Source organism: Rhinolophus hipposideros (genome assembly GCF_964194185.1).
Source record: "Rhinolophus hipposideros genome assembly, chromosome: 1".
NCBI classification, from domain to species: Eukaryota; Metazoa; Chordata; class Mammalia; order Chiroptera; family Rhinolophidae; genus Rhinolophus; species Rhinolophus hipposideros.
Window position 1 is genome coordinate 25,207,798 of NC_138047.1, and position 20,692 is coordinate 25,228,489.

Sequence of the window (20,692 nt, forward strand, 5' to 3'; positions counted from 1 at the left end):
AATGGGAGGAGGGGTTAATGAATCGAAAGTCTTAATGAGTCATAAATATCTTCCCATATCAATAAATATATTTCTATGCCATGCTTTTAACTGTTCCATAATAAAAGATTCTATTTCTTTATATTATTAAATTACATGTAGTTTAATAAGAAAGAGCTATTTACTATTTGAACACTGCTCACCATCCTACTTACTTTTCCTGACCAAGATCAAATGGCATTTATGGAAAAGACCATGCTACCATGAGAGACATGCTAAATAACAGGCCTGGTTTCAAACATCAGCTCTTTCATGTTATGGCCTGGGACAATGTACCTAACCTCACTGAACCTAAACCTGGTAATCTAATTAACAGATTGTGGTAGGCAGAATGTGCTCTCCCCGCCCCCACCAAGGATATTTAAATCCTAATCCTTGAAATGTGTGACTATGTTATGTTACATGATGAGGGAGAATTAAGGCTACAAGTGGAATTAAGGTTGCTAATCAATTGACCTTAAAATAAGGAGAGTATCCTGGATTATTCAGGAGGGCCATAAGTAATCACAAGGGTCCTTTAGGGGAGAAGAGGGACACAGAAGAGGCAGAACCAGAGAAACAGTGCGTGTGAGAAAGACTCAACCTTCCAGTGCTGGCTTTGAGACCGAAGGAGGCCAGGAGCCAAGGAAAGGTGGGCCGCCTATAGAAGCTGGAAAAGACAAGAAAACCGATCTCCCCTAAAACTTCCAGAAAGGAATGCAGCTCTGCCAACACACAACCCACGTTGGGCTTCTGACCTTCAAAACTGTAAGATAATAAATTTGTGTTGTTTTAAAGCCATGAAGTTCTTGTTAATTTGTTACAGCTGCAATAGGAAACTAATAGGAAATTAATACAGGCATTAATAAAACAAATCATATTCATAAATTTTGTGTAGATTAACCAAGAGAACATGCATGAAGTACCTAACAGCATGCCTGTACATAGGAAGCATTTCAACAGCCGCTATTGATATTATCATTGTTAATACTGTATCACCAAAAGCAATAGTAGTCAAAAGAAAGAACACTGACTCAGTTCTAGGACTTACTCAACTCTGTGAGTAAAATATGTGAGTTAACAAAGATACCTTAGTTAACCTCTGTAGTTCTCTCACTCAGTTCTCTCACCAAAAAAAAAAAAAAAAAAAAAGAGGGGGCCTAGAATAGATGACTTTTAAAGTTTCTTCCAGCTCTAAAATGTTAATGATTCTAAAAGCTAATTCCTTAATGACACATTCTACTTATCGCTAATGAACTGATTAAGAAAATCCTATTAAATAAAAATAATAAGCCACGCAGTTTTATATTTTATGTTTCAACATTTTCAATATTTTATATTGCTTTATCAAGTTGAATCATGGCATAAAAATCACAGGCCTGCAAGCAAGGAAAAATATCTAAGTCATCCTGCTACTATTTAAAGGCCTTACAGTCAAATTACAGTAACAGTGATATCTTCTCAAATCGCTCAAAGTATATTCCCACATATTACCTCATTCATTTTTTAACAGCTTGGAGATAAAATTCACATACCATACAATTCACCCTGTTCAAGTATACAATTCAGTGCTTTGAGTACAGTCAGAGTTCTGCAACCATCACCACAATCGTAGACCGTTTTCATCATCCCCAAAAGAAACTCCCTCCCCATTAGCAGTCATTCCCCATCTGCCTCCTCCAACCCTCCCGGCCCCCTACTTTCTCTCCCTGTGGATTGGCCTATTCTGGACATTTCAAATAACTGGAATCATATAACATATGGCAATTTTTTGTCTGGCTTCTTTCACTTAGCATAATGTTTTGAGATTCATCCATGCTGTAGCATGTCGTACAGTAGTACTTCATTCCTTTTTATTGCTGAATAATACTCCAGTGTATGGATACACCATACGTTGTGTATCCATTCATCAGATGATAGACATCTGGGTTGTTTCCACTTTTTAACTATTAGGAATAATGCTGCCATAAACATTCATGTACATACATACATACATACATACGTATGTATGTTTTCATTTCTTTTGGGTAGGTGTATACCCAAGAGTGGAATTGCTGGGTAACATATGGTATTAGGTTGGTGCAAAAGTAATTGCAGTTTTTGCAATTATTTTCAACCTTTTAAACCGCAATTACTTTTGCATGACCTAATAACTTTGTTCTAACCTTTTAAAGAACTGCCAAATGGTTTTCCAAAGCAGCTGCCTACTTTTACATTTCCACCAGCAATGTAAGAAGTTTCCAATTTCTCCACAGCCTTAACACTCATTATCTTTGGATATCGCCAACTAGTGAGTCTAAGTGCTATCTGTTGTGGTTTTGATTTGCATACCCCTCTGATTAATGATGTTGAACATCTTTTCATCTTTGTATACCTTCTTTGGAGAAATGTCTATTAAGACCCTTTGCCTATTTTTTAATTGGGTGATTGATCCTTTTGAACACTGAGTTATAAGAGTTTTTTATAAATTCTGGACACAAGTACAGTATCAGGTATATCGTTTGCATGTATTTTCTCCCATTCTATATATCTCATCTCATCTTAGTGTAGCTACTTGCACTCAACAGATTCTGTGCTGCTATCCCCATTTCATAGATAGAATTGGCGTGTCATGTGATTCAATAGACTTGACAATTGACAGACTCAAAAGAAAGCTTAGAGTTGCGCCTGCTTTTATTTAATATAAGGAGGCCATATGTTGATAGCAATGTTGTGACAGAATACCAGGAAGTTCCCATCATTCAACCCTCATGCTGTCAATATTATTTCCACAGTTGCATCAAAGATGGTTCATTTCTTCACTTGAAAAATAGTTATTCGGTGTCACATGGCAGGCGCTGGGTGCTACTCCCAGCTCTAGGTGCATCAGTGAACATGGTCAAGTCCTTGCCCTCATTAGTCTTAGAAGTTGGCAGTGTTGTACAAAATCCTTAGGCCTAAATCAGTTTCTTGATAGCACATAGTCCAAAGAAATTTTTACCTTAATGCTGAAAGATCCACCCTCAATTCACAGGATCCATGACAGATTTTAATGCAAGTGATATCCTTTAAAACAAAAAAAATCCGAAGTGTCAAACTTATTCTGTGGTCTAGGATGACCTTGTTTTAAGTATTGGCTCCAGTATACTAGGCCATCACTTGGCTCTTACGAATCCTTTTTATCATGCAGCAATGCTTCCTTTAATGACATTTGTCAAAATGAAACTGTGACTAAAGGAAGAAAATACTCATAATTTTTATCTTATCCAGGAAGCCTGAAGGTTCAAAGTATATATCATGGCCAATTCCTGCCTCATGCTGAATAAAAATGTTTTAATAGCTCCATTAAACATACAAACAAGAATACAGAAAAAAGCTGACAACTTAAAAAGGTAGTTCTAACCTTGTCTATCAAAGTATTCCTAACACAGAGCAGAGAGGCTAAATAACCGCAGAATTTCACACAAAGGTTACATTCTCAACAATAACACACCCAGTTTCTTTTGTTTTATATATGTATGTATATATAAAATTTAACATTCTTAATTAGGGTCAATATAAGAATTTGTTGAGAAGGAACTAGAACTACATTAATTTTAACGGTGCAAATTTAGTAAATTAAATAACAGTCAGCAAGAAAAACTAACACTGGGGAAGAGGTACCATGCCGCGTTCATGGCTCTGAGTGCCCTCAGACACCCCTCTGTACCCGGACGGTGGGTGCACACACTGCCATTTGACTAACTAGGTGCTAAGGAGCAAGAAGGCATGGGCCAAGCAGGGAGAGCATGACCTGAGGTGACCCCAGGGATAGCCTGCTGCAAGCAGACCGCATCACAGTTCAAGCAGGGCTTCCCCACACTATGAACTGGGAGGCTGGGGGTCTTCTGGCGCTGCCTCGGGCTGCTCTGTGGGGACAGAGAATAGCTGTCAGTGGGCAGAGCACAGCACTCCTGACTTCCAGGTCCCTCACTTCTACCTGTCTTACGTACTAGGCTTTCGTGTAAGTTTTCTGAAGTCTGAACTCAGACTGAGGAAAAACAGAGCTGAAATTCTAAATCTAGAGGAAGTCTTGGCCAGGCAGACAACAATGTCCATCGGATCTGGAAGACAACGTAAGGACAAAATGGGAGAATGAATAATGAAGCCGGTGAGAAGCAGAGTCAAAAACAGGAAAGGGTGCGGTATGAGCCAAGGGTCGGGGTCAGGCCTTTATCCACTGAAAAGAATGCCTATTGTGGAGTGGGTGCGTCTGCTTAAAGGAGCAGCAATGGGCTCCTTCACCCAGAAGCACTCAACTGTTGAAATCTCAAACTACAATACGCTACTTCCAGGCTACCGCCTTTTATCCTTCTGGATTTCTAGATTCCTTAAGTCCCACTGTCAATCAATTCTCACAAAATAACCAATGTGGTATGGCTACCTAGACTGAAACAGTTATCAAAACAAAGTCCTGCCCTGGCAGATTTTGCTTCTAGTGGGAGGTAGACAACAAATATATTTATGGTTTCAGATTGTAAGAAAACGTTAAAAAGAAACATGAAGAAGGGTAAAGGGCTACAGAGTGATGCCTCTGCCATATTAGATACTGTGAACAGGAAGAAGCGCTTGGAAGAAGAGTCCCCTGAGCAGAGACTGGAATGTGCTTAGGACCCAGCAGCACACGTGGGTAAGGAAATAGCACAGCAGAGCCAGGCCTGGAGCTTGCTGGAGGAGCAGCCAGGGCACTGGGGAGTGTGAACGAGGAGGAGAGCAGTAATTAATGCGGGACATAATACATTAGGGCTACCATAAAGATTTAGGATTTTATTCAAGTGCTATGAGAAAGCTATTGGAAGGTTTGAATTAGAGAAGTGACTTTCACTTTTCTGATGGTTCACCCAGCCTGGAAGATAAATGCTCAATATTTGTTGAACAAACAAATGAATAAATCATACTTGATCTTAAATATTTTTAGTATCCAGGTTTTCCCCAACCCCTCTGTATTTTTTCCTGATCTCTCAACCATGCCCCAAGCTTCACTTCTTGCCCACTCTAACCTGTGATGCGATCATCCAGCTTTGCCTACTCCCTGGCCTAAACTCTTCATTGTCTTACCAGCTTGCCCTTCCCCTAAACCAATCTAAGGATCTACTTTTTCACTCTCACCCCAACCATCTAGAGATCACTTCTGTAAAAAGCCACAAACATGGTGAATGGGGATTCTGCAAACACATGGTCTCCCATCTCGGTAGGCCCTTGCTTACTGCTATCCATCAATTGAGGGGCTCCCAATCAGCTCCCTCTCACCTCTCACAGATTAAATTCCAAACTTCCATCACTTTCTTCTAGCTTCCAACTCTCCCTTCCACTCAGCAAATGACATCACCTCCACAGAAACAAAGGAATACTATTAGATCAGACTCCCTCAATTTCCTCACCCACTGACCAACAACCAACAACTGACCAATGACTAACAACCATACACCCACTCTGACCTCCTTCCTGGCTGCGTGGAGGAAGGATGTCCCTCTTTGTGCCCAAAGCTAACCTTCAACCAGAGCTCTGGGACTCAAGCAACCCACCCACCTCCTTAAGGATCTGATGCCATCATTTATCGGCTTTACCCTCCACATCTTCAATTTCTCCTTCTCTTCTGGCTTTCCCTCCACTGCATGTGAATGCTTACATCTCTCTCATCATAAAACAAACAAATGAACAAACAAAACTAAGAAACTTCCCCACACCTGATACCTCCCTTGTACTCTCCTGTTTACCCCTTTCCCTTCGTGTCTTGAAAGACCGTCTAAACTCACCTTTTCACCGCTCCACCCCACCCCGATTCACTATTTAACTCTCTGCAAACTGGATTTTGTCTGCAAACACAAAACTGTCTCTCCTAAGCACAGGTGACTTCTTAACTGAAAATTCACTCAGAATTTACTAGACCCCCCAATTTAATATCAACACCCTTCATCTTAAAATGTTTGTCTCTTGGCTTCAGTAACATTATTCTTTCTTGGTGTTCTCCTTCTTTGGAGCTTTCTTCACAGTCTGTTTGCTGTTGACTGAGAAAAACCTCTATATGTGGTGTAGCGGTTAAAAGCATGGGCTCTGTCAGAGTCAGCTTTGGCTGCCATAACAAAGCACGATAACTGGGTGACAAAAGAACACAAGCTTATTTTCTCACAGTTCTAAAGGCCAGGAATCCAAGGTCAGGGTGCCAGCATGGTCAGGTTCTGGTGAGAGCTCTCTCCCTAGGTTGTAGACGGCCATCATCTCACTGTGTCCGCATATGGCAGAGATCTTCTACGTCTCATTCTCTTCTTAGGAGGGTACCAGTTCTAAGATCATTTAACCCTAGGCTTCATTTAACCTTCATCACCTCCTTAAAAGCCCTAGCTCCAATATACTTATATGGGGGGGTGGGGAGGGTGGTGAAGGCTTCAACATGAATTTGAGAGGACACAATTCAGTCCACAGCAGCCAACAATAATGAGATTTTAAGTAAAGTATGATAAAACTAATGTTACATAACAATAACTGTGCTTAAGTATAACTTAAGTATAAGAACTCCAAAGGGACCAAGAAAATGGGCATCACATGAAAATATCAGGATACAAAATTTTATATAAACATGTAAAACATATGCATATGAAATAAAAAGGAATATATCATAATCATAATAGGAGTGATAGTCAAGTAAAAGAGTTTATTTCTAAACTGTTAAGACAATTTGAAAAATAAATTTTCATAGAAAGAATATATAAATCAAAAGCTTCAACTGAAAAAAAAAATCACTAGGAACAAATCTAACTTTGTTTCCTTATATCACTACCATCTGTGTTAACTAGAATGTAGGCTTCTGATGGAAGAAAACCAAGAATGTAGTGGCTCAAACAAATGGAGTTTATGTCTCTCTAACGTAACAGTCCCACAGTCCCACGAAGGCAGAGAACTCTCCTCAGTCCCTTCTCTCTTGTTTGTCCACTCCCTGGGCCACTGCCCTTGTGTAGATAATAGAAGCTGGCTCAACAACACCTTGTTTAAGGGGGTAGAAGGAAAAGAATGTGACAAAACAGATTTTTAATACAAATGTGCTTTCGAAGTTGCACACATCACTTCCACTCCCATTCACTGGCTAAAACTTAGACATGTAGCCTCAATGTGGCTACAAGGAGCCTAAGAAATACAGTGTCTACGTAGGCGCTATGTGCCTCGCTAAACATCAGAGATAGGAGTGCATCCTTCCCACTCTGCAACAATCATCTCCTTTCTAAAGGGATAACCTAAAGCCCCATCCAGCTGCTGGATTTAGCTCAAACTCTACAATCTCTGGGTGATGCAAAAACCTCGTCAACGGATATTGATTTGGTTCCATTCCAGTCCAGTGAGCTACAAACTAAAAAGCGAGTAACCTTTGCTCTCCACCACCACCATCACACCCAACATACAATAGAATGCAAATAAGATAGTGCAAGTAAGTCTTTCATTCTGAAAAGAATAGCAAATACATATTCTTAGGAATGATAAAATACTGCTGGACAGGGACGGCAAAGAATCCCTATTCTACCAGGGAAGCAAGTTCCTCCCTTGGTTAAACTTATTTCTGTTCTCTGTGGGATAGGGAATCATCTCCTTTGTCAATTTATCTGCTGGAGCCTGGCATTGCCTCTGGAAGAGTCCATTTCTCCATTATCATTCTGGCCATATACAAAGTAGACATGGGAGAATATGTGCTCTAAATAGCCAGCAAAGAGCTGGTACAAACTCGGGGTGTCAAGGGTTGCTTTAGGAGTCAATGTCAAACCATCACAGGCTTTTCAAGGCAAATTTGTGGCATCTTTGAAAACATAATCCTCTCAAAAATTCAACACGTCTGTTTGCCTTAAGTCAGTGCCATGTGAAAGTAATGACAACTACAGATTTACTCTGGTCGTTGGTATTAGGCTTATCATTTCTCCTTTTATTTGCTGGCATCTATGGCAGCTCCATCTCTCACCCGCTTGATTTAAGGTTAGCTACTTTGACGTCATCTGATTCCCAAATGAAGGATTATACCATCACACCCTATTTACATCAGGGCATGCCATGCGACATGAAACGGTCCTTCCTGCCTGACTGATTTCAGACTCGACCATTGGAGTTCCTTTGGCCAATAAAATATGAACAAAAGAATATTCCACTTCTAAGCAGCTGATTCTGCCATATCTCTTTTCCCTCTGCCACAGAACAGCGATGTCCCCCAAAAGCCTATTCTTTCAGCTTAGAGTAACAGACGATGTGGAACAGAGCCATTAACTTGTCATAAGAAGTAAACCTTTGTTGTTGTAGGGAGGTGAGACTTTGTATTTGTAACCGGAGCTTTATCTAGCTTAACTGATGGTTCAAGTGGGAAGGTAAAGCCTTAATTTGATCCTTGCCTGGACTGGCTTCCACTGTCTGGCCAAGAAAAATCTAATGGCATGTTCCTAAGAATGAATCTTACCTCTTGCGGTTTGGGATACAGAAGCAATTTTTTCCAACTCTGCAATACTCCACTTTACTGTTCTTTCAGCCAATTCAGAGCACAGGCCATGGGCAAAGAGAAACTCCTTTAACAAAACTATACTCCCAATTCTAACTGCAAACTAGCTAATCACTTCCTTATTTGACACCCTCTTGTAGTTCTTTACTAAAGCAGCAAGGAGTAGTCAACTCATTTTAGCAGTCTTTCTAACCACTTCCCTAAAGGTACAAGCTGGATAGACACATTGCCTTCCAAGTGATTAGAGGTGACAGTTTCACCAAATGTTTTACTGCAGCACTGTCACCAGTTTTGTAAACTATAACATAGTGCCTACTGTTTGCTGACCAACCACTTGGCCAGTGCCATACATTTTAGTTTTTTATCATGGCAACACCTCACTTCAGGGACCAATTTCGGCATTATATAGGGTATGCGGTAAATTCTTATGATGAAATGATGTCAAATGCAGTGGCTCAAACAATTAAGTTTTTTCTCTTCCTTGAAACAATACGAAGGTAGGTTGGTGGCTGGGAAGGAGGGAGGTGGGGAGGAAGGTAAGTTGTAGTTGGTTCTGCTCCACAGTGTCATCCAGGGACCTAGGCTGATGAGAGATGGCTCTGCTCTACTCATCACGGACTTCTATCCTATCTCTGGGTTTCAGGAAGTTGTTGCCATTATTGTTGTTGCTGCTTTCCAGTCAGTAGGAAGGGGCACTAGGGTGGGGAGATGAACAGGACAAGTATCTTACCGTCAAATAGATAAACCAGAAGTTGCACTTATCACTTTTGCTCACATCTAATCGGCCCAAACCTAATCACACACTCATACCTACAGGAAGGGGAAGTTGGAAAATACAGTCTCTAAGTAGGTAGTCATGTACCCAGCTTGGCCAGAGTTGTAGTACTAAAAGAAGGAAACACTAGATACTGAACAAGAATTAGCAGTTTGTGCCATACCTCACACAACCTATTTTCAACAGCTATCAGGGTTTTTTTGAAAGCATATTTCAGTCTCTAACACCCTCTGTGCCAAACCACCACTGGTTTCCTATTCAATTAGCATAAAAACAAAAATCCTCACAATGGCCTACAATCTTCATGCAATCTGCTCCGCTCATTACCTCCCTCACCTCATCTCCTAATACTCTTCCATAAAATAAACTCTAAATGAATTTAAGATCTAAATACGAAAGATAAAACTATGAAGTTAAAGAAGGAAAAAGTAGGATAATACATCTGTAACCCTGAGTGATGACAGATCTCAAAAGTATAAACAACATGGGGAAATTGTGATGGAATTGACTCCATCAAAATTAAAGACTTATTATGCAACAAAGGACAGTACAGACAAAGTTAACAGATAGGCAAAAGACTGGAACATTATGTTTGCAACATTAAGAAGAAAAAAAAACAAAAACAAGGGATTTGATATCTAATATTTGCCAAGAACTCTGGAAAAATAACAACAAAGACAGGAAATGTAACTGAAAATATGGTAGGAGACAGAAGCAGACAATTCACAGAAGGTAAAATTAAAGTTGTCAGACAAAGTATAGAATGCCTCATTAAAGACAAACAATGAAAAAAGATTAGTATAAGTATGTCCCAACTACTCATGGTATATTATATGCGTATACTAAAAATTCATTTGTTCTTTATCTGAAATTCAAATTTAACAGTGTCCTGTATTTTTATTTGCTAAATCTGGCAACTGTGCAATCCATATGGCTAACAAGTGAATCATAAGCCCAGCCTCAATAGTAACCAAAGAAATACAAATTAAAACTGTGAGATACCATTTTACATCCATTACATTATTAAAGACTAGAAAATAAGGCTTTTATCGAAGAGCACATAACCCTTGTTTTTTCCATTTTACTACAAAAAAAAAAAATCACCTGATTTTTTTTTTAATCAGATCACTAGGCAATAAAAGGCCCACTATTCACTGCATATGCACAAAGAAAAAACACATTTGAAATCCATTGTGTCATATTATAGACAGCACAGAAATAATCACAGTAACCATATTCAGGCATCTAAGACAAGTTTTTCCTAGAAAATTTAACTACCTATTTATGTACAAATTTATAAAATGTAAATGTTAAAGATAAAAACGTTTGCATATCATCTAGTAAAGAACAGCTTTTTAATAAACATCATAATATTAATTTTAATACTGGATTAAGATTACCCTCTTACGATTAACTATCATAGCAGGTCAGAAATTTGGACTGTAAACAGAAACAATTGGCCTTCACATTTTCAAAAAGCTTTCATATAAAAACACTTTATCTAAATCACTAATATAGCTTTATCACTGGCTAATACCTAACTGGAAGGAAGAGAGGTAAGACACAAAAGGTGTAGGTTGAAGAGCTGCATATACACACAACAGCACCCTTTCTTTTAAAAATATTGTCATCTTATTTTAAATATAAACAGAGTATGTAGGGTATTTTAAATAACATCTCAATACAAACAAAAAGTATATCAAAAACTCATTTTGCCTTCTCTGACTTCTAAGACAAAGAATACTCTCTGAGTTTATTTTAACATCTATATGGGAAAATATTTTTAAAACTAAAATGTTACTGAGGGAGATCAATTTAGAAAAACACCTACTTTTTGTTACAGTTCTGGTAAGTAGCCATAAATAGCTCTTTATTTCATTCTGAAGAATAAAAATATTCTGAAATAAATATTAAACCAAAATACTATGTAATGGTACTATGATAAAATAATTGTGGTAAAATGATTCACAGATACTAAAATGATTCCACCTACCTTATATAAAAGACATGAAATATAATCATTAAACCTTCTAAAATGTTGATCAGAATAATTAATTGCAAGTTAACTTCCAAAACTAATCCCTTGTAGATGTATCTCTAACAACAGCAAAAACAACAAACGTTTAGATATATAATTCAGATCCATCAAGACTAATTTTGGCAGGTATGTGATATGACACTCCCACGAGAGAAAAATAGACTTAAAAGTAACACCGATTTCAGCATAATGTTTAATGCATTATAGTATTTCCATAAATAACATATTACCTTTTTAACTACATATAAAAATAATCCTTGAAGCAATCTGGGTCCCAAATATCATATAATCCTGAGTCTGGTAGGAGGAAAACAAATGATATTCACCGCACTCCCTTGTTTTTGATTTTGTTTTTTTCTGTTGTTTTGTTTTGTTTCAGCAAAATCAAATATATGTTAGTACAACTGCGAACATAAATGGTTGACATAAATGTGGAAAATAAAAAGTACCTATCCTCTAATTTCAAGAAAAAAAAATGATTATTCTTTGGCTCTTGTCACAAGCTGGGAACAAGTAACCACAGAATGGGTTTTAAATATTCCACAATCAATCAATCCTTAAACTCTACTCAACCTTTCCGGTTAAGTACACAACTGAGGAAAGCAGCCAATAAGCCACGCCCCTCTTCAGTACCTTTGCTCCTCAAAGCCACCCAGTCCCTAAACTCCAAGATTAAAGTGCGCTGATCCTTCAATTGTCTCAGTTTTGAAAACAAGCCAATCCTAAAACTCCATGCTTCGTCAAAATCCTGTCTAAGTACATCTCTGCGTATTCGGAGGGCTGTATTCTGCAAGCATGGGTCTCTCTCTTGCTTAACATGTATGAAATTCAGCTTTGTTCCAGCCACACTTGAGGGGTGGTCTCTTCCCTCAATAATATGATAAATATTATGGTTACTTGGATATTAGCATTTTTCTTAATGGAAGTGTGAACCGAAATATTTAAAACAGAGTACTAATATCAGGGGGTCCTCAAATGCAGTTGGAAGGGCATTAGGAAAGTCAGACTTAGCCATGTTCACCCCCAGACAAGGTTAGGACATTTGGACTTTTGTGCTTGCCTTAGAAATACATCCTGGAAACTTGCCCTCTCAACCCTTGTTTCTATGCCAATGCTTACCTCAGTTTCCTTACCTGGATTTGGCCAGTCCTCTTTGAACTAGCCATCACACCATGTTAAGTAGCCAACAGGAAAATGTCTTTTCTTACAGCCTGTGTTTTTTGTCTTTATAAACCCTGTCTATTTTGTTCTCTCCAGAGCTCATTTGGGGTTGCTACCTGAATCTGTTTCTCGGATTACAATGCTACACTCAAATAAATACCTTTCATTCTTTATCACAGTTTAAACTTTTTTGATCAAGAGATTAAAAAAAAAATTGTTACAATAATTCAGTTTCATAGCAAGTTGGGAATCTTTACCTTTTGAGTCTAATTATAATCCTTGCCCAATCACAACCTCTTCCTTCTCTCAATCCCAAACCCACAATTTCATACTATCAATGGTCCAAATTCAGCCAATGGATGTATTATAGGAAGTATTAAAATTTCCAGCTACTTAAACTTACATCAAGAATTGAATATCATCAAGAAATCTTCAAACAAATAAAGAACTGATCAAATATTTAAGTAGATATTCTTTTTGATCTAATGTAAATGAGTTTGGCTTGGTTGTGTAAGATCTGAAAACATAAATTCTAAATCCTATCTTTGAAATTGATTTACTTAGCTAAACTGAATCTCTTCTTAAATTTTCCAATCTAGAAAATAAAATGACTACCACAAGCTCTTACCACCTTACAAAAATGATGTACTCACTTAAGATGAACTCTAAATATTTCAGAAAGGAAAATAAAAACCAATCATTATGTTATCACTTTGTAGTTAAAGTCAAGTAAGTCTGAGGTTTTATGTCAGCATGGCGAAAAAGAGAAATAGCCTCAAATTTGATATAAAAAATGGCTAAAGAGAATAATATGGAATTCTAATTAGAAAATCAGAATGAATGGGAGTCCTACCCCAAATATAAATGCCTCTATCACACTGCAAGGTGAATCGTGCTGGGTGGGGTATTTCACCCAAGTATATACAAATACAGCCAAGAGCCATCCCTTTGGACTGTTTTTCGACTTAGTGTTCTCAAAAAATAAATTTTAAACAGCAAGTAGTATTACCTTATAGTTTATCAAAACTCCGTTAAGTTGCCACTCAAGTCCTGTCAGGGTAGGATTACAATTACCAATTGATTCAAGTGACAACATGAAGCAGGCATTGAAGTAAACCAGAATGTCCCCCCAAAATATGCCACTTTACGGGTGGCCAGTTAGCTTAGTTGGTTAGTGTTAATAACAGCAAGGTTGCCGGTCCGATCTCCACATGGGCCACTGAGGGCCCTCCTTAAAAAAATTTATTTTTTAAATGCCACTTTGACATATTATTTTGAATTAAAGGTACTTAAGAAATAACAGGTACATGGATACCCTGACTCTCCTTTTTCTTCCTGAAAGCAAAGGACAAACTCCCATATGAAAGGTACTGCCTTGTACCAGGAGGAAGGAAGACATTCTCATCACCAGAGATGGGAATTGGGGAGAAAAATCCATACAAACAAATCTTGTTAAACTCACCCTTCTCTTCCCAGTTACTTCATCATGTATTACCTCTAATCCAAATCCCTTTGTCTTGTCAATTCTTCACAAACTTATTGTTTCTTTATCTAAAATGTATAAAAGCTTTCTGTTCTGGTAACGTCTTCAGGTGTTCATTCTCTTGTGAAGGTTCCCATGTACATGTGATGTTTAATAAAATGTGTATGTTTTTCTCCTATTAATCTGTGTTACGACAGTTTAATTCTTAGGCCCATCCAAAGACCCAAAGAGCTAACTCTCCCCTACAGTGTCAAGAAACCTACTGAGGGAGGGAGAGAGAAGAAAGAAGGAAGGAAGGAGGAAGGAAGGAAGGAAGGAAGGAAGGAAGGAAGGAAGGAAGGAAGGAAGGAAGGAAAGAAGGAAAGAAGGAAGGAAGGAAGGAAAGCAAAAAGGAAAGAAGAAAGGAAGGAAGGTAAGGTGGGTGGGTTACATATTGCATTTTCAACATCAGCAGTATTCATATTTTGAATCAGATCACGTGTGCTGTTGGGCTGCCCTGTGCATTACGGGATATTTAAGAGCATCCCTAGCCTCCACCAACTAGATGCCAGGAGCAGTGCCCCGCACACACAGTTGTGACAACCAAAATTATAGCCAGTCATTGCCACATGTCCCCAGCGTGAGCTGGGGGAGCGGACAAAGTTATCCCCAGTTAAGATCCACTGAGCTAAATCCAAAGTACTATATTCCAGTATTTATCTCACATTTCTCTCTCTATAGATTGATGGCTTAGAATGCAGCTTGAAACTAGCAGTTCTTCAATATAAAAACCAAATAAAAGAATGCTGCCTGTAGGATAGTAACATCTTAAGTATAGGTATAGTAGGAAGTTACGGTTAAATTATCCCTTCTAGCAACATACTGTTTTTGCTTGATACTGTCTAAGAATTTTCTCCTTGGGTGTTTTTTTGGAGTTAACAGCTTGGTCAACATGTCACTAAAACTTTGTTTCCACCCATTAGTGTTTATGTAGAAGGGAAAAAAAAAATCAACCCTCAAGATTTTAATTTCTCAGCAACCAAATATGGAATGAATCAAAATTAAATGCTACTTATCCAGTTAAATTATTTAATTAAATATATTCCAACAACGTTACGTGAAAGTACACAAACTAGAATTCAGCTATTACTGCAAACGTATGAGACATGTATGATATATATGTATGTACATATATATATACATACATATGAGTTAAAAGTAATATGCAAAAATAAAATAAACCACAAGAAGTGGAATTTTAAAAACTCTATTTAGTGCCCACTGCATGCCATCATTGGGCTAGACACAAAGTTTTCTACAAGAAACAATTTCCATTTATTTACATTTGTACTCTTAACGTAAGGTAGTTTTTAAATTTGCTTATGTAAATATAAAGTTTAAAAGGAATTTGGATTTTATAGTTGTCTAGGATGCTATAGTTCATCTGGGTCAGTGTGAGGGTGGCTTCTGCTGTCTTCAAATAGGAGGACTTACCATCAGTCCTGCTCTGCTGGGAGATATCAGACACAAATAACCGTCAACCTGCTCTCTTTGAACCTAAATTTAGAAAATGACATAGCCTGAGCAATCAACCGGCCATTTAAGGTGGAATGCTACTTTATACCATATACAATGTTCTTTAAAAAGTTAATTGCAGTTGTGGTATAAATACTAAGCCTACCAACTCCATTAAATTTAGGGAAATCACAATAGCAGATTTAAAATTTTGTGAACTGCCAAATGAGATGGCATATCATCTTTACAATTATATTTGTGGAAGATTCCCTTTTAGAGTTATGGTGTATTTTATTATTCAGCTCAACTCTTCCACTGAAAGCTAAGGGGCTAAACAAAATATAATTTTATATATTGTGAGAAAAAAATTGAAATTAATCATAAAATCTACAATGGTATAATTTCATCTAATCTTTGAATGGTTCAAATTTAAAATACTCATGTTAGGAAGTAATAAAATTGTGATAAATGAGATGAGGATGCAGGATGCCCTGAAAGAGATCTACAGAAACAAGACACTTATTTTTGTGCGTATTGTTTCAGTTTCTATGTTCTACAATGTTCCACACAGAAATAATGTAATCTATAATTCAACCTATGACATGTAGTACCAAGATCCCTTTCTATGACAAAAAAAAAAAAAAGTATGTATCTCAATGTTAGAGAAGATCAGCAGAGAAACTCAAACTTATTTCGTTATGTGGAACTTTGGCGTGATACACTTGAACTGGTGGAAACCTGCCGAAGTACTTCACACAGCCCTTCCATCACCCTCTATTATGCAAGCTACAGCATTTCAAGCCAACTCCCTTATTTCACTAGTGAGCCCTGTCAACACTGAAGTAATAGAACTGGAAAAACTCATCACTCCACAATCATATTCAAGTATCAGAATATTTTCATTTGGTAAAAATTATATCATTGCCAAATAAAATGAATGCAAATATAGTAAAATATGCAAGATTTTGAGGAATTCTCTTGTTGAAAAGGACTCTTGGGGAGCCTCAAATTCACCCTGCAATTGCTTAGGCATTCGTTGGCTCCTTTGACCCCTTCATGCCCCATCCTTTAAGTATATGGGGCGGAGGGGGCTACAGAAGGCCAGAATGAACTAATCAGCATGCATTTATGCAGTTAGTCTACTCTAGTTTTATTCCCACAGGTTTTTTCTCATACTCTGCTCCTCCAGGAAGAGTGCTATGTTTTATTCATCTCTGAACTCCCAAAGCCTAACCAAATGTCCTGCATATAAAGTCATCCCTAAAATCTACTACCTGGGAGGCATTGGATTAGGGACTAGAGATAGAGAAGTACAAGAGGTACAGACCTCACCCTCATGGAGATATTGAACCTTGGCTGCATGAGCAGAATCCAGACAGCACAGCTCCACTGCCTATGTTCTTTTTCCCCACTGCCAACCAAGGCTTAGATGAGGAACAAAAGCAGGCTTTCTCTTCAGAAATATAAATGTGTGTCTCCAGCTCTAAATTCCCCTGAGTGCTACATTCATAGATCCAACTGCCAACTCACCGTGGTGACTCGGAGGTGGTTACAGGGACTAACTGCACAGACTCTGAAGCCCGACTGTTTGGGTCTGAATCCCAGTTATCACTCACAAGCTGGGTGACATTAGGCAAGTCACTTTTAACCTCTGTGTGCCTGTTTTTTCATTTGTAAAATGAAGACTATAATGGTTCCCAGCACATACAACTGCTATCGGGATTAAATGAATTGATACGTAAAAATGCTTAAAACCCTGCCCAGTAAACAGTTTATGCTTACATAGCACTTACTATTATTACTAGCCGCACTGGTACTAGTGTTACTAAGCCTACCAAGCATTTAAAACCTGTCCAAAATGAAATTTATGATTTTCTTCTCAAATCCCTTCTCCCCTCTCAGTAAACAGCACCACTACTCTCCCAGTTGTTCCAGCCTAAAACCTAAGAATTTAATTGTAGGTTTTCGGTGAACCCACATTCGTAAGTTCACACCCGCAGATCTTCCTTCAAAAGTATATCATGAATTCTACTTACTACCTTCTCTACAACTACCTCCCCTAGCCTGACACCACCAGGCACAGCAATACCCTCCTATTTTCTCCGCTTCAATACTCCCCTCTGGGGACCCTACCGTTAATTCTCCAGCCAATAAAATGAAATCAGGTATTCCCTTAACGTAAAACTTCCGATGGTTTTCCACAATACTCAGAATAACATCTTTATTTCACCACAGCCTGCGAGGGCACCCATAGTCTGCCTGGCCCTGCAACATCTCCTACCACCACTTTCACCCTTCCCTGCTGTGTTCTCAACACTCTCACCTTGCGATGCCTGGGCCACCTCAGAGCATTGTTCCATCCTCGTTCCTACTGTCACTCAATCCAGTGTTGTTTAGCACATACACTCTGAAGTCGAATTGCCCGAATTCAAATACTGCCTCTATCACATTGTAACTGTGCGTCCTTGAGCAAATTCTGGATCTTTCTGTCCGTTTCCTCGTTTATAAAAATGAAAATGAGTCCTTTCTCGTAAGGCTGTTGCAAAAATTTAATTGTGTTTAGAAAAATGCCTCACATGTAATCTGTACATAAGTGTTTACTGCTATTATGATTCCTCCGTGAAATTTTCAGGCTCTTCCTCCACTTCAACTGATTCAACTGTCACCTCCTTTGAAACGCCTTCCCTGATAGACTCTATCTAACAGCCTGCCCCGTTCTCCCAGTCTGCTGCTCTCTTATCCTCCTTCGCTTCACTGTACTTATCACTATTTGAAATAATATGTACTTACTCTTTGTTGCCTATTTTCCCACTGGAACATGAGCTCCATTAGGTTGGAGATTTTGTCTTGTTTGCTGCTCTTGTCCTAGTTCTAACTCGGAACATGGCTTTGAATGCACACATCTCTATTTCTCTTATACAGGTGAAGGAACCATGCTAATTTCTTAGCAACAATAGAATATGTAGACAGCCTTTCATTTTCACACTTACTCGTATGATCACACTTAATCCTTGAAAAGCAACCCCAGATATGCCATCATCTCCCATGGTAGAGAGAAAAAGACAGTTCTAAGTTTGAGTGATTTGTCCTTGAACACAAAGCTAGTAACTGATAGAACAAAAACTTAGAACCCCTGCTCTCTAAGGCTCTTCAAACTCGGATGGAAGGATGTTACACCCTTGAACTGAATTTACAGAAATGTGATCTTCAAGTCTCCAGAATTAATAATACACCCTGAAGTGTGTACAATATTCTTCCGTTCCAAGTTCCTGAGAAACACTCGTTCCTGAATTTGAGAAGTATTATATATAGTAGAATACTAACTCGTCAATAACGTATTAACCCTTGCAGGCCAAAAAAAAATTCAAGCAGTCAGACATGATGATCGTGTCGGCACAGCAGAATCTCCAAAACTCACAGGGTATCTGTGTTGAGTATAACGTACCAGTTCCAGCCCGCTAACAGTTTTCTCTGCAAAAGCCAGACAGGGAGGATCTCTAACTGCTGAGATCATTGTGATAATGGTTCCACCAAGTTCGGGGACAATAGTTCAGAATGCGCATCAGGATCGTGTTGGCCATGATCGGTTTAGGGGGGTTGGGGGGAGTTGAGGCAAGCGTGTGACACAGGTCCCTACCTACAAGACCTCTGTCAAAGGGCCCTTGTCTTTACATGTTGGTGTGACCTCACGGGCTCCCGTGGGAATGACAATTAGAGGCCAGAAGCTACTTTCCCGCCATTTTACACACAAAGGAAACTGAGGCAGTAAGTGATTATCTTTAAACTCGTCCTCAACGGTTTCGCTCACTTGCGGGATCCCACAGGAAGCCTGGATATGGAAGTCTCTGAAGGAATCTTCTATCCCAGATTTAACATGTCACATTCCTGGAATGAGGGCAATCAAAGTCCCTTTATCAAGAAAGAAAAATAAGAGCCTCTTCCACTTGGACCGTCCCCCTTCTCCGGCCTCGCGCTAGGCGCCCGGGGTCCTCTCGGCCCCAGGAAGAAAGGCGCAGGCCCCGCGGGGCGCGGCCGCGCCCCCGGGCACTCGTGGCCCTCCCGCCCCGGAGGGCGCGCTCCCGCTCTGGGCGGGTACCTGTCCCTTGACCAGGTTCGGCGGCTCTCCCGATCGCCCCAGGATCTAATGCCCCACAGCCACTACCAACAGCAGAAAGGCGAGCAGCGGAGCGAGCCCCGCAGGCCAGGGGATCTGTAGGAATCCTCCGAAACTTACAGTTTTCCTACAGCGTGCGCGTCACGGCGAGGTGACGTCACGGGACCCGGCGTTCCGGGAGGTCAGGCCGCCGGGCGCGGGGCCGCTCGGCCCCCACGGCTCCGCCCCCAGCGCGCAGGCGGGAGACACGCCCCTTTCCTCAGGGCCCCGCCCCCGTAGTGAGACCCTGGGCGTAGTCGCGGACAGCCTGCGTGGCCGCCTCCTGGCGGGCCCTCGGGTCCGGACGCGTAGGGCGGGGGCCGCTCAAGAGAGCTGCGCTCACAGCGTGTGACTGGGGACAGGGAGGATCAATAGAAGGGGGCGAAAAACCCCGGGAACACAGTAAACAAGCTATTGGACAGGGGCTTGGGGTAGGACGCCAGAGTTGTGAGCCAGATTTTCCGCAGACACTGCTGTCTTTCCCTCACGTGTTCGTTAAAAATTCTCCACGTGTGGAAACAACCGTTTGCTCTCCATCAGGGGCTTGCGGGTCCTGGGACGGGAGGGGTCAGCTCTCCCAAGGGACCTCACCCCCCGCCCCACCTGGGCTCCGCCCCTGTCCCAAGCTCCACCCAACCGGACCGGCCCCGACTCGGACCCGCCCACTCCAGGCTTGGTCACGCCCCTTCGATCTGCCCTTCCGGCCCCTGCTAGCTGAGTAGGCAAGTGCCCGCCTGCCAGGCACTGTCCCGTCGCTGCCTCTCTCCTTTTCCTTTGAGTTTTTAGCCTCTGCCCCTCCTACTGGATTTTCTGTTTGGGCTCTATGAAGCTACTTACAGACTACAATTTACCTGTATTACATTTAACAAACGGTGATCTGTGTAAACAAATATGTACACTTCGTTACTGTCAACTTTCCACTACCTCCATCTCACATGAGGATATCTTCTGTGCCCAGTCCCAGGTTACTGCTCTGTGATGATCTTACAAATGATGAGTTCTGGTTAAAAGATGGCTCAGTAGAAGGAAAGTCTTGAAAAACTCACAATATATTAACATTTCGAGCTTATAGGATTCTTAGTGTA

The 20,692-nt window shown here is 40.0% G+C and overlaps 1 protein-coding gene across 7 annotated transcripts in view; it reads right to left on the reverse strand.

Annotated features, from left to right (window-relative positions):
* Window positions 1-19,961, reverse strand: part of ZNF438 (zinc finger protein 438) — a 180,013-nt gene extending 160,052 nt beyond the window's left edge. For 3 of the 7 annotated variants that reach the window (XM_081049835.1, XM_081049831.1, XM_081049833.1), the window contains exon 1: window positions 19,689-19,791. The gene's annotated coding sequence lies outside the window, so the exon portion shown is untranslated. Of the gene's footprint in view, window positions 1-15,433; window positions 15,497-19,688 lie in introns of all 7 variants that reach the window. The other 4 variants (XM_081049834.1, XM_081049837.1, XM_081049830.1 and 1 more) reach the window with 4 other exon arrangements.
* Window positions 19,962-20,692: the final 731 nt, after the last annotated feature.